This window comes from Procambarus clarkii, chromosome 12, assembly GCF_040958095.1.
Source record: "Procambarus clarkii isolate CNS0578487 chromosome 12, FALCON_Pclarkii_2.0, whole genome shotgun sequence".
NCBI classification, from domain to species: Eukaryota; Metazoa; Arthropoda; class Malacostraca; order Decapoda; family Cambaridae; genus Procambarus; species Procambarus clarkii.
The window spans coordinates 39,111,277-39,121,487 of record NC_091161.1 but is presented as its reverse complement, the minus strand read 5'-3'; the positions used below and the strand labels follow the sequence as shown (position 1 = coordinate 39,121,487).

Sequence of the window (10,211 nt, the reverse complement as noted above, 5' to 3'; positions counted from 1 at the left end):
GAAATGAGGCGTTATTATGAGTTAGTTAAATCATGTTATTTTCACTACTCTAGTGGTTAGTAGTGTTAGTAAAATTATATTACACATTACAAGAATAGTTTCTGAAGGTACTGAATATTAGTAATAAAGTGTTGAATATTTCCAACACTACTCTCATACTCCCCAAAGCTAAACCGGAAATTAGAAATTCAATTGTGTTACTCTAAACAGCGAGCTAAACTTTCCCCAGTTCTTGAGTACTTGAGTATGAATCTAATGGTTAAAAAATAATATGATTAAGCCCATTTTAATCAGGAACTCACCCCCGTCTTCAGCAGAGTGAGTGAGTGAGGTTTGTTTTCGATCCCTTGTACCAATTGGGTGTGAAGCTTTAACAAACTAGTAAATCTTTGAGTTCACACTTATATACATTGTGTGATTAGAATGGGCCCAACAATCCAATGCATTGCATTTACATGCTTACAATGCATAGCATTTGCATTGCAGTGTTGCATCCTCAACGGTGCTGTTATCGGCCTCAGTGTAGCATTCTTCCATTAAATGTTCCTGCCGGGACTGAAGCAGGTGCTGGGGCTTTTCCTGGATGAGGAACAGGGGCCAGTGTTATCGTTGGTGCTGCCCATCCTCACCAACCCGCACTCTTAAAAATAACGTCGCTTTTCGCTCGTATGCGCCCTACGGCCAAAAATGGACGTAATTTTAAATGATCTGCTCACAAAAGAGATGTACTGTCCCGTTTTCTATTTGAGTCCTCTGGCTTACTCAGAAAGGTTAGGAGAGGAAACTTTCAATTAACATTTTTTATGACGTTTTGAAACTAAAAGGAGAATTTCCTCTCCACCTAACCTACCAGCGGACCCTTAACTTACTGTTTTGGAAAAAAAAAATCCAAAATATTGTGACGATAATCTTTCAAGAGAGAGATTGAGCCTGCTCTTCTCTACATGAAGTTACGTATTTTACATAAGAATAAGATGCTACCTTCAAGATACGTCTCCCAGTAGCACAAAACATTTTGACCAGGAGGCAAAACGTATCCAGGATCCAAACGTATAATGATGCTCTCCAGGATCATTAACACCATATGGTTTCAAGGCACAGCTGATAATGTATATCGCCAGTGCCAAGGACGTCCCCACCTGATCAGCAGCATCAGTAAACTTGTAGCCAATATTCTCATCTCCATCTTTATCCAGTTTCTTTTTCTCATACAGGCTAGCTTGATGAAGCTGGTGCCTCTGGTGGGTGTAGATTTGATCCTGAACGGTATTCACCTGTGTATGCTTAATGCACTCTCTGCCTTTGAGTACAGATGGTTCAACATGGGTTGGCAACTAATCAAGAGATTAAGTTTCATCGAAGAGAACTGGCCGTACTTCATGGGGTTTGGCCTTCCCCTGGCACTTATCACAATGTATCAATCTTCAATGTACATTAGTGGATGTCTCTTTGCTGTGTCACTTCCTGTTATCATCATCAGTGCCAACGAGGCTGATCCAGTGCTCAACTCCAATGGTTGCCAAATGCAGTTGTTTTCTTTGGTGGTTGGTGTGTCGAACCGCATCATCCAGATTTTAGTCACAAAATATTCTCCACCGACCCCCAGCAAGACTCCTCAGCCATCTCCTTATCGCTCTACTTCCTTTCTTCCCAGTAGACGTTAGGAAGATTGTTTTACTCAATGGGAATTGCTTCAGATATTTGAAGCTGTTTTATTGTCTGTGACTAAAGCAAAAGTTGCTTCACCAAAGATGCAACAATATTTCATATTAATATTGCTTGGCCGGCAGTTGTTCTGTTGTATACTAAGAATTATTTTGACCCCATGTTAATTGTTAATGATTTAGAGATACCATCTCTCTTCCCCAGAAGAGAAGCTACATGTATTAATCCCCATGGACTTTTTTTTATATCCACATAACTTGGTCAAATAGGTCATCGACGGGTGTGGTTTCTTACGGCCCCTTACTCACTCAACTAGAACTTGTTCCATCAGCTATGAGAGTTTGTTATTTGGCTGCCTCTCTTGCCATCTTGCGCAAGGGACTATAGTTAGCAATAGTATCTATGATGAAAATACGCGAGTGTATAGTAATTTTAAGGTTTTAAGATTGACTTGTGGAATCTATGAAAAATATAGATCAAGAAATGTGAATGTACTTAAAATAGTGAAATGGAGTGAGACATTGACAGTATGTGAAGAATTTGTAAGCTAATAAATGGCTCGTGAATAAGTGGATGTAAGGACGCCAGACAGCTGAATGGACAGCACTTCGGATTCGTAGTCCCGAGGTTCCGGGTTCGATCCCCGGTGGAGGCGGAAACAAATGGGCAGAGATTCTTTCGCACTGATGCATCTGTTCACCTAGCAGTAAATAGGTACCTGGGAGTTAGACAGCTGCTATAGGCTGCTTCCTGGTGGGGTGTATCAAAAAATGAGGCCTGGTCGAGGACCGGGCTGCGGGGACGCTAAGCCCGGAAATCATCTCGAGATAAGCCTCAAGATAAGATACATGACAGTTTTTATAATCATAATATTAATTGGAGAGAGCCAAAACATATTGCTAAGTGCAGGGGTTTTGATGAACGCAATTTGATCAAGTCAGCCCAAATTAACCAATGGCACAATATTTTTAATGTTAGCATTGACCTGTACAAACTAGACATTATATATATATATATATATATATATATATATATATATATATATATATATATATATATATATATATATATATATATATATATATATATATATATATATATATATATATATATAATGTCTAGTTTGTACAGGTTCCGAGATTCTGGGCCGAGATTCTGGCCCTCTTGACGGCGAACTCTGATGTTGCTTCAATCGACGTCATCATGGAGGAAAAGGGACTCCAGATTCTGTCCAGCAGTGCTGTAACACTTAACACTCCAAGGCCTGTTCAATCCCACAACAATCAAGGCATTAGAGCCAGAAAACCCGATCCTTGAACCTCCCCACCAATATGAGGCGGTAAGAAGCACATTCGTCTACCGACTGAGCACTCTTATCGCGGAAAGAACGATAGCCTATATCATCCACAGCATCAACCTTCAGAACCAGTCATTGACTGCTGTTTCAGCAAACCTCATCCAGCAGGATGGAAACCTGAAACCCACCCTCAAGTCTCCTGCAGAGGCCACTCTCGCGGCTGACAACGGCCTCAAATGTTTTGGCGTGGCCTGCACACCCCATCAGATCTCCAGGCAACGTTAATGCCGTCTATGTCAATGCTTCAGGTGTTACCAATGCACTCACTACGTCCAGAAATGCAACAGCCAGGTCAGAGATGCAGTATCTGTGCAGGAAACCATGTAGTAGACATCCGTCAATCACGTGGGGTTATTGAAATGTGCCCTGGGGGTCTGCTTGGGTGCAACGTCTGCTGTAGGCTATTAAGTTCATCCCAAGAATGGCATCCCAACCACAGCTAGTGCAGATAAACGCTGAAACGGTTGCGTCTGTCACTGGTTGAGACTACCTCTGAATTTTCTTCCTCTGCCTGCTTCCCACTACAGGAACTGCCAAGCTGAATTTCAAAGCTGTCTCCAATGTGAAGACGCCCCACACCATCCCACATGATTAAGAAGGCAACTTCCCACTTCTGAAATACTCTAGATCTAAAAGAAAGAAAAACAAAAAACATGCGCCCTCAACCAAATAACAATGCCCTATGTAAGACATACTACCAAACTTCAGATTATTCTTTAAAAATAATTTACAAATGACCCTTTAGACTACTGTGCGTACTTTGTGAGATCTCGTCCTCTGTCTGACCCAGATTTTGTTAGTGGAAGTTAGTAGATCAGCCGTACATTTCATGTTCTCTCCTGAATCCATGTATGACTGACCTTCCTGTGCGGTGAGGTATGTTGGATGAGCTGGTAGCTTATTTTTTTTATCTACACTGTATAACACTTCATACACAATAGGGTAGCAGCACATTGCTGTATATATCTATGCTTGTTACAATAAAAAATAAAACATTCAAACCGAGTGAATTCGAACTGAATTTCAGTGATTCAGTGCTTAGCTCTTATGAAAATCAGTGTTATTTAAAAAAAAAAAAGTTGTAGAAGCAGGTATTTTCTCTCCTGATTCCTTGTATTACTAACCATCCTGTGAGATGGAAATATTAGAAGAACTTTTAGCTAGTGTTTTATTTACTGTGTAATCCTTCATATAGACTTGGGTAACAGCACATTGCTGTGTATACCTAAGCTTGTTAATAAAGGAAAAAACAAGTATGCTCCCAAGGCATACTAACCCTGGTTGAAGAAATTCAAAACAAAACTAGAAAAGGTATTTATATAAAAAAAACTGGTTCTTGAGCTAAAGGGACTAAGCTATGAAGGAAGAGTTGGACCTCATTACATTACAAGAAAAATTTGGTAGGTATAAGGAGGGTGTACAAGGTACAAAGGGCAATTTAAATAGATATAGAAACAACTGCCATATTAATGTCATAACTAAACTGGAAACATGGATCAGTTCACAGTAATCACATTATCGTGATACGTTAATGAACACATCCACACGACTAGATTTGTTACTTGATATATCAGGATAATGTGATTTCTCTCTGCATTGAAAGATGGGCGTCAGAGGTAGAACTACTGGACGACATAACCAGAGTGCATGGGGGCGAAATGTGTGAAACCCTAGTTTGGCTTCAGTGGAAACCTCGGGAATCCAAGTGCGTGTAGTTATACCCCAGATTGCAATTCTTTTGACCATGTCGTGGAGCAGTCAACGAGAGCGTGCCGGGAATACCCAGCCCATGGGTTCGAACCTTCATCACGGCACCTGTGGATTTGTTCATGGATCAGTAACACATGTCTGGTTGTTTTCTGTAAAGTATCGTCATTAAGGGGAATTAACTAGAGGACGTTTTGAATCATAAATCCACCGTTTTCACACCTAAACAAGGAAAAACAGCCCGTCCTCCAGTAGCTTCGGTTGGCGATTATTTGTATTTGTAGTACGTGGGTGAAGCATTTACAGCGTTCAAACAAAATTCGTCAGTAAAGCACTTGTTCCGGAAGTGTTCGAACGAAATCAGTTGCAAGTCGTGTGTAAACCGTTTTTCATTCATAAACAGGGGGTTTAGCAGGTGTATGGAATCACTTTTGGGTCTGTGTTTGGAGGACGGGCGGCTGGATGTAATGGACTTTAGTCGAAGACGGGTTGGGAAAAAAGAGTGGATCCACAGCATTAAACCACTAATCTAAATGTTGGGGTTAAAGAGACGATACTCAACCTCATAAGCCAGTTGAGTCGAGTATAATTAGACGAGTACTTCATCCAAAACTTAAAGCTTTGCCAGCAGATGCACAACATTAGTTCCTGCACGGTACAAGTCTCTGATAAATTGTCTGGCCTAGGAACATAATTCATGCAATTTAAATATGTTATATACAATACACTGAAGTCGTATCTTCATTTACCAAGTTCTGAGCCTTGAGCTGCATATTGAGAAGAGAATTTCAGTGAAGACTGTAATGCATAACTGAGTTTACATAATTCCATTTACAAGTTTCCGTTCTGAAGAATATGCAATGCTGCGTCAGAAGCATTATCTATGCTTCTATGATAACGATTCCAGTCTGCATTTATCTGTTGCCTACAAAGATAAAGGCAAACATTAACTGTATTCCTTCAACAGGGAGAACGGCTTTTATACCAACCCAATCATCTCATGTTTTGGGACATCGTTTTTTCTATAATCCGTCTGTTAATGTTGCTCCAAATAAATCACAGAGAAAGATTAATGAACTTTTTGTCCACGTTTCATGTTTACAGTATATATTATTGCTTCGCTCATTTTTAACCTCAAAATATTTTAATATTGCACTACAAATATTTTTTCTTAAACATTACATTCATTGTAAAGAGCATCATTATAGGCATCTTAACAACGAATGGGGTTATGACTCGCTCTGTTAAGGGCCTGGAGTCATGGTTATTTATTAAATGTTTTCCGAATTTTATTTAATTGGCATTTAGGCTTTATAACAATCATCTGGGAACACATAAATAATAAGATTGGGGGTCAGCCAGGGAGGGGGCCACCAGCATGACCCTGAACTGAGAAAGAGAACAATCATAATCCATGGATTGCTTGAAGCCAGGGCACCATCGAGGCAGGAAAGGATGGAGATTGAGGAGTTGGAGCTACAAGGGATCTTGACAGACATATGAGAGCCCAGATGGCAGGGAATGAGGTGAACGTCCACCGACTCATTGGACCATACAACTGTAACAGGAAACGACCTGTCCTGGTACAGTTCACTAACGAAGAGGCAGTGGATTACATACTGCATCACAAACACTTACTCAGAGGTAGCGAAAATTACTACAACGTATATATTGACAAATTCATGACAAAGGAGGAGCAGATAGCCCACAGAGCAAGCAAACAACAATACAACTCCTCCCATTTGAGCGTAGCTACACACCCCAATGCTAATCCACCCCATGCTAACCAGCTCACACCTCAGGTCATTTCCTCCCCAAATCAGCCTTCCCTGCCCCTGCTTATCTCTCCGACACCTCCCTTGACCCCTCTGACCCCACTGCTGTCAAATTCATCCCACATTCCAAGGACCCCCTCATCACCTCAACCCCCAAAACCCGTCCAGCCCTCATCCTCTCAACCCCCAAAACCTACCCAGCACTCACCCCTTCTCATCCCCCCTCCTTCCATGTGACCCTCCCACCCTAGCGAGGGGGGTGGGAGGTTCCTCCCACCCCCTCTATCCTTCCCCTTCCCAACCCCTCTCTGCCTATCAGACCCTCCCTAATCTTCAGGCCCAGTATGCCCTTCCTATTCCAGACCTACCTACCCAGGCCCTACCCCAGACCCTCCTTCCTACCTACCTTCCTAGAAGCCCAGCCCCATTAGCCCCCCAAGCACCCCTCCTGACCTCTTTCACCCCCCATACACCCCCGAACCCCCCCCCCAGACACCCCTTGGATCACCCCGGACATCCTCCGGATCCTCCCCGCCCCCAATCATCCCCCAGACACCCCCAGATCCCCCAGGTCCCCCCTGCCCCCAGTCACCCCCCAGACACCCCCCAGATCTCCTCAGACCCCCAGAGAAAGGGAGAACTCTGGTACAAGAGTTTCCATGAAGAATCTCAAGGTTTGGTACACCAATGCTGATGGGGTATCTAATAAAGCAGAAGAGATAAAAGAAAGAGTGAGTGAAGCAGATCCTGATATAGTTGCAATTGTGGAAACTAAAATTAATGACATGATCTCAGATGCAATCTTTCCTGAAGGGTACCAGGTGATACGAAAAGAGAGGACACAGACAGGGAGGGGGAGTGGCACTCCTAATAAAGCGGAAATGGAAGTTTGAAGACCTGGGAAATCGGGTTACCAATGAGTGCACAAGCTTCATACATGGAACTCTGACAGTAGATGGGAGGAAGATTGTGATCTTGGTAATCTACAATCCCCCACCAAACAGTAGAAGACCCAGGCAGAAGTATGATAACAACAAGGTATGTATAGATGAACTGCAGAAGGCAGCAACACTAGCCCACAGAATGAGAGCGAAGCTGCTGATCATGGAGGACCTAAATCATGGAGAGATAAATTGGGAATCAAGGAATCCCCATGGAGGGGACGAAACGTGGGGAGCAAAATTAGTAGATGTTATAGACAGGAATTTCCTAACACAACATGTGAAGGAAGACACAAGGGAAACAGGAGGAGATGCACCGAGCCTATTAGACCTGATTTTCACCCAGAACGTAATAGATATCGAGAATTTAGAGCATGAAATACCTCTAGGGGCCAGTGACCATTACATCCTAGTCTTTGACTACATGATGGAATTCAAACTTATGACCATGGGACAAGAGATCTGAGAAAGGAGAGTTGACTACAGGAAAGGGGACTATAAGAGGATAAGGGACTATCTGGGAGAGGTGCAGTGGGAGGAAAAAATTAGAGGAAAAACAGTCCAAGATATGATGGACATAGTCATACAGAAATGCCAGGAGGCCGAAGAGAGATTTATACCAACAGTAAAGAGAAAAAATAAGTAATATAATAACCCATGGTTTAATAGACAGTGTCAGGAAGCAAAAATTGCCAGCAGGCGGGAGTGGAGGAAGTACAGAAGACAAAGGACAGGACAACAGGATCAGATGCAACAGAGCTAGGAACGATTACATTAACATAAGACGAACATCGGAAAGGGACTATGAGAACGATATTGCAATCAAAGCGAAAAAACAACCTAAGTTACTACACAGTCATATAAGAAGAAAAATGTCGGTGAACGACCAAGTGACAAGACTAAGGAAGACAGAGGGGGCATATACTGAAAGTGACAAGGAAATCTGTGAGGCACTGAATGCCAGTTTCCATGGAGTGTTTACTACCGAGCCTGAGCAGCTCCCATTGTTGGAAGGGGTTATCCTAGATGAAAGACTATCAGATATAGAGGTGACAGCAGAGGAGGTAATGAAACAGTTGACAACTCTAGATGCAACTAAAGCAGTTGGACCAGACAAAGTATCACCGTGGATACTAAAAGAAGCAGCACAGGCCCTCAGCGTGCCTCTGGCAATTATCTTTAATGAGTCACTTATGTCAGGAGAATTGCCCAGTTGCTGGAAGAAGGCAAATGTCGGGCCGATCTTCAAGAAAGGCGATAGGGAGGAGGCACTTAACTATAGACCTGTATCACTGACAAGCATCCCCTGTAAAATACTGGAAAGAATAATTAGGCTACGACTGGTTGCACACCTGGAGAACATTAGGTTTGTGAACAAACTCAACATGGGTTCTGGACAGGGAAATCGTGCCTAACAAACCTTCTGGAAGTCTATGATAAAATAACGAGGATAAGACAGGACAGAGATGGTTGGGCAGACTGCATATTTCTGGACTGCCAAAAAGCCTTTGATACAGTACTGCACATGAGACTGCTGTTCAAGCTCGAGAGGCAGGCGGGGGTGGGGAAGAAAGGCCCTAGCATGGATAAGGAACTACCCAACAGGAAGGAGCCAAAGAGTTATGGTAAGTGGGCGAGAAGTCGGACTGGCGAACAGTAACAAGTAGAGTACAACAAGGATTGGTGCTGGGACCAATTCTATTTCTTGTACATGTTAACGACATGTTTACAGGTGTAGAGTCCTACGTGTCGATGTTTGCGGATGACGCAAAGTTGATGAGAAGAGTTGTGACAGATGAGGATTGCACGATCCTCCAAGAGGACCTGGACAGGTTGCAGAGATGGTCAGAGAAATGGCTACTGGAATTCAACACGAGCAAATGTAAAGTTATGGAAATGGGACTAGGAGATAGGAGACCAAAGGGACAGTACACAATGAAGGGGAACACCCTACCTGTGACGACGCGCCAAAGAGAGCTGGGTGTGGACGTAACACCCAATCTATCTCTTGAGGCACATACAAATATGATAACGACAGCAGCGTACTCTACACTGGCAAAAGTTAGATCATCATTCAGAAACCTAAGTAAGGAGGCATTTTGGGCGCTTTACACTGCATACGTGAGGCCAGTCTTAAGAGTATGCCGCCGCATCATGGAGTCCCCATCTGAAGAAGCATATAATGAAACTGGAAAAGGTTCAGAGGTTTGCAACGAGACTCATCCCAGAGCTACGAGGGATGGGGTATGAGGAGCGCCTGAGGGAACTGTGCCTTACGACACTAGAAAGAAGAAGGGAGAGAGGGCGGGACATGATAGGAACGTATAAAATACTCAGAGGGATTGACAGAGTGGACATAGACGAAATGTTCACACGGAATAGTAACAGAACGAGGGGACATGGATGGAAGCTGGAAACTCAGATGAGTCACAGAGATGTTAGGAAGTTTTCTTTTAGCGTGAGAGTAGTGGGAAAATGGAATGCACTTCAGGAACAGGTTGTGGAAGCAAATACTATTCATAATTTTAAAACCAGGTATGATAGGGAAATGGGACAGGAGTCATTGCTGTAAACAACCGATGCTCGAAAGGCGGGATCCAAGAGTCAATGCTCGATCCTGCAAACACAACTAGGTGAGTACATGCCACCAAGGATTTGAAGGGCTGTTAATTCACCCCGGGCCCTTCATTCACCCCGGGCCCCTTCATTCACCCCGGGCCCCTTCATTCACCCCGGGCCCTTCATTCACCCTGGCCCCTTCATTCA

At 43.2% G+C, this 10,211-nt stretch overlaps 1 pseudogene; it reads left to right on the top strand.

The window, feature by feature from the left end:
• Nucleotides 1–1,223: 1,223 nt before the first annotated feature.
• On the top strand, nucleotides 1,224–1,664 carry LOC138364014 (etoposide-induced protein 2.4 homolog pseudogene; annotated as a pseudogene).
• Nucleotides 1,665–10,211: the final 8,547 nt, after the last annotated feature.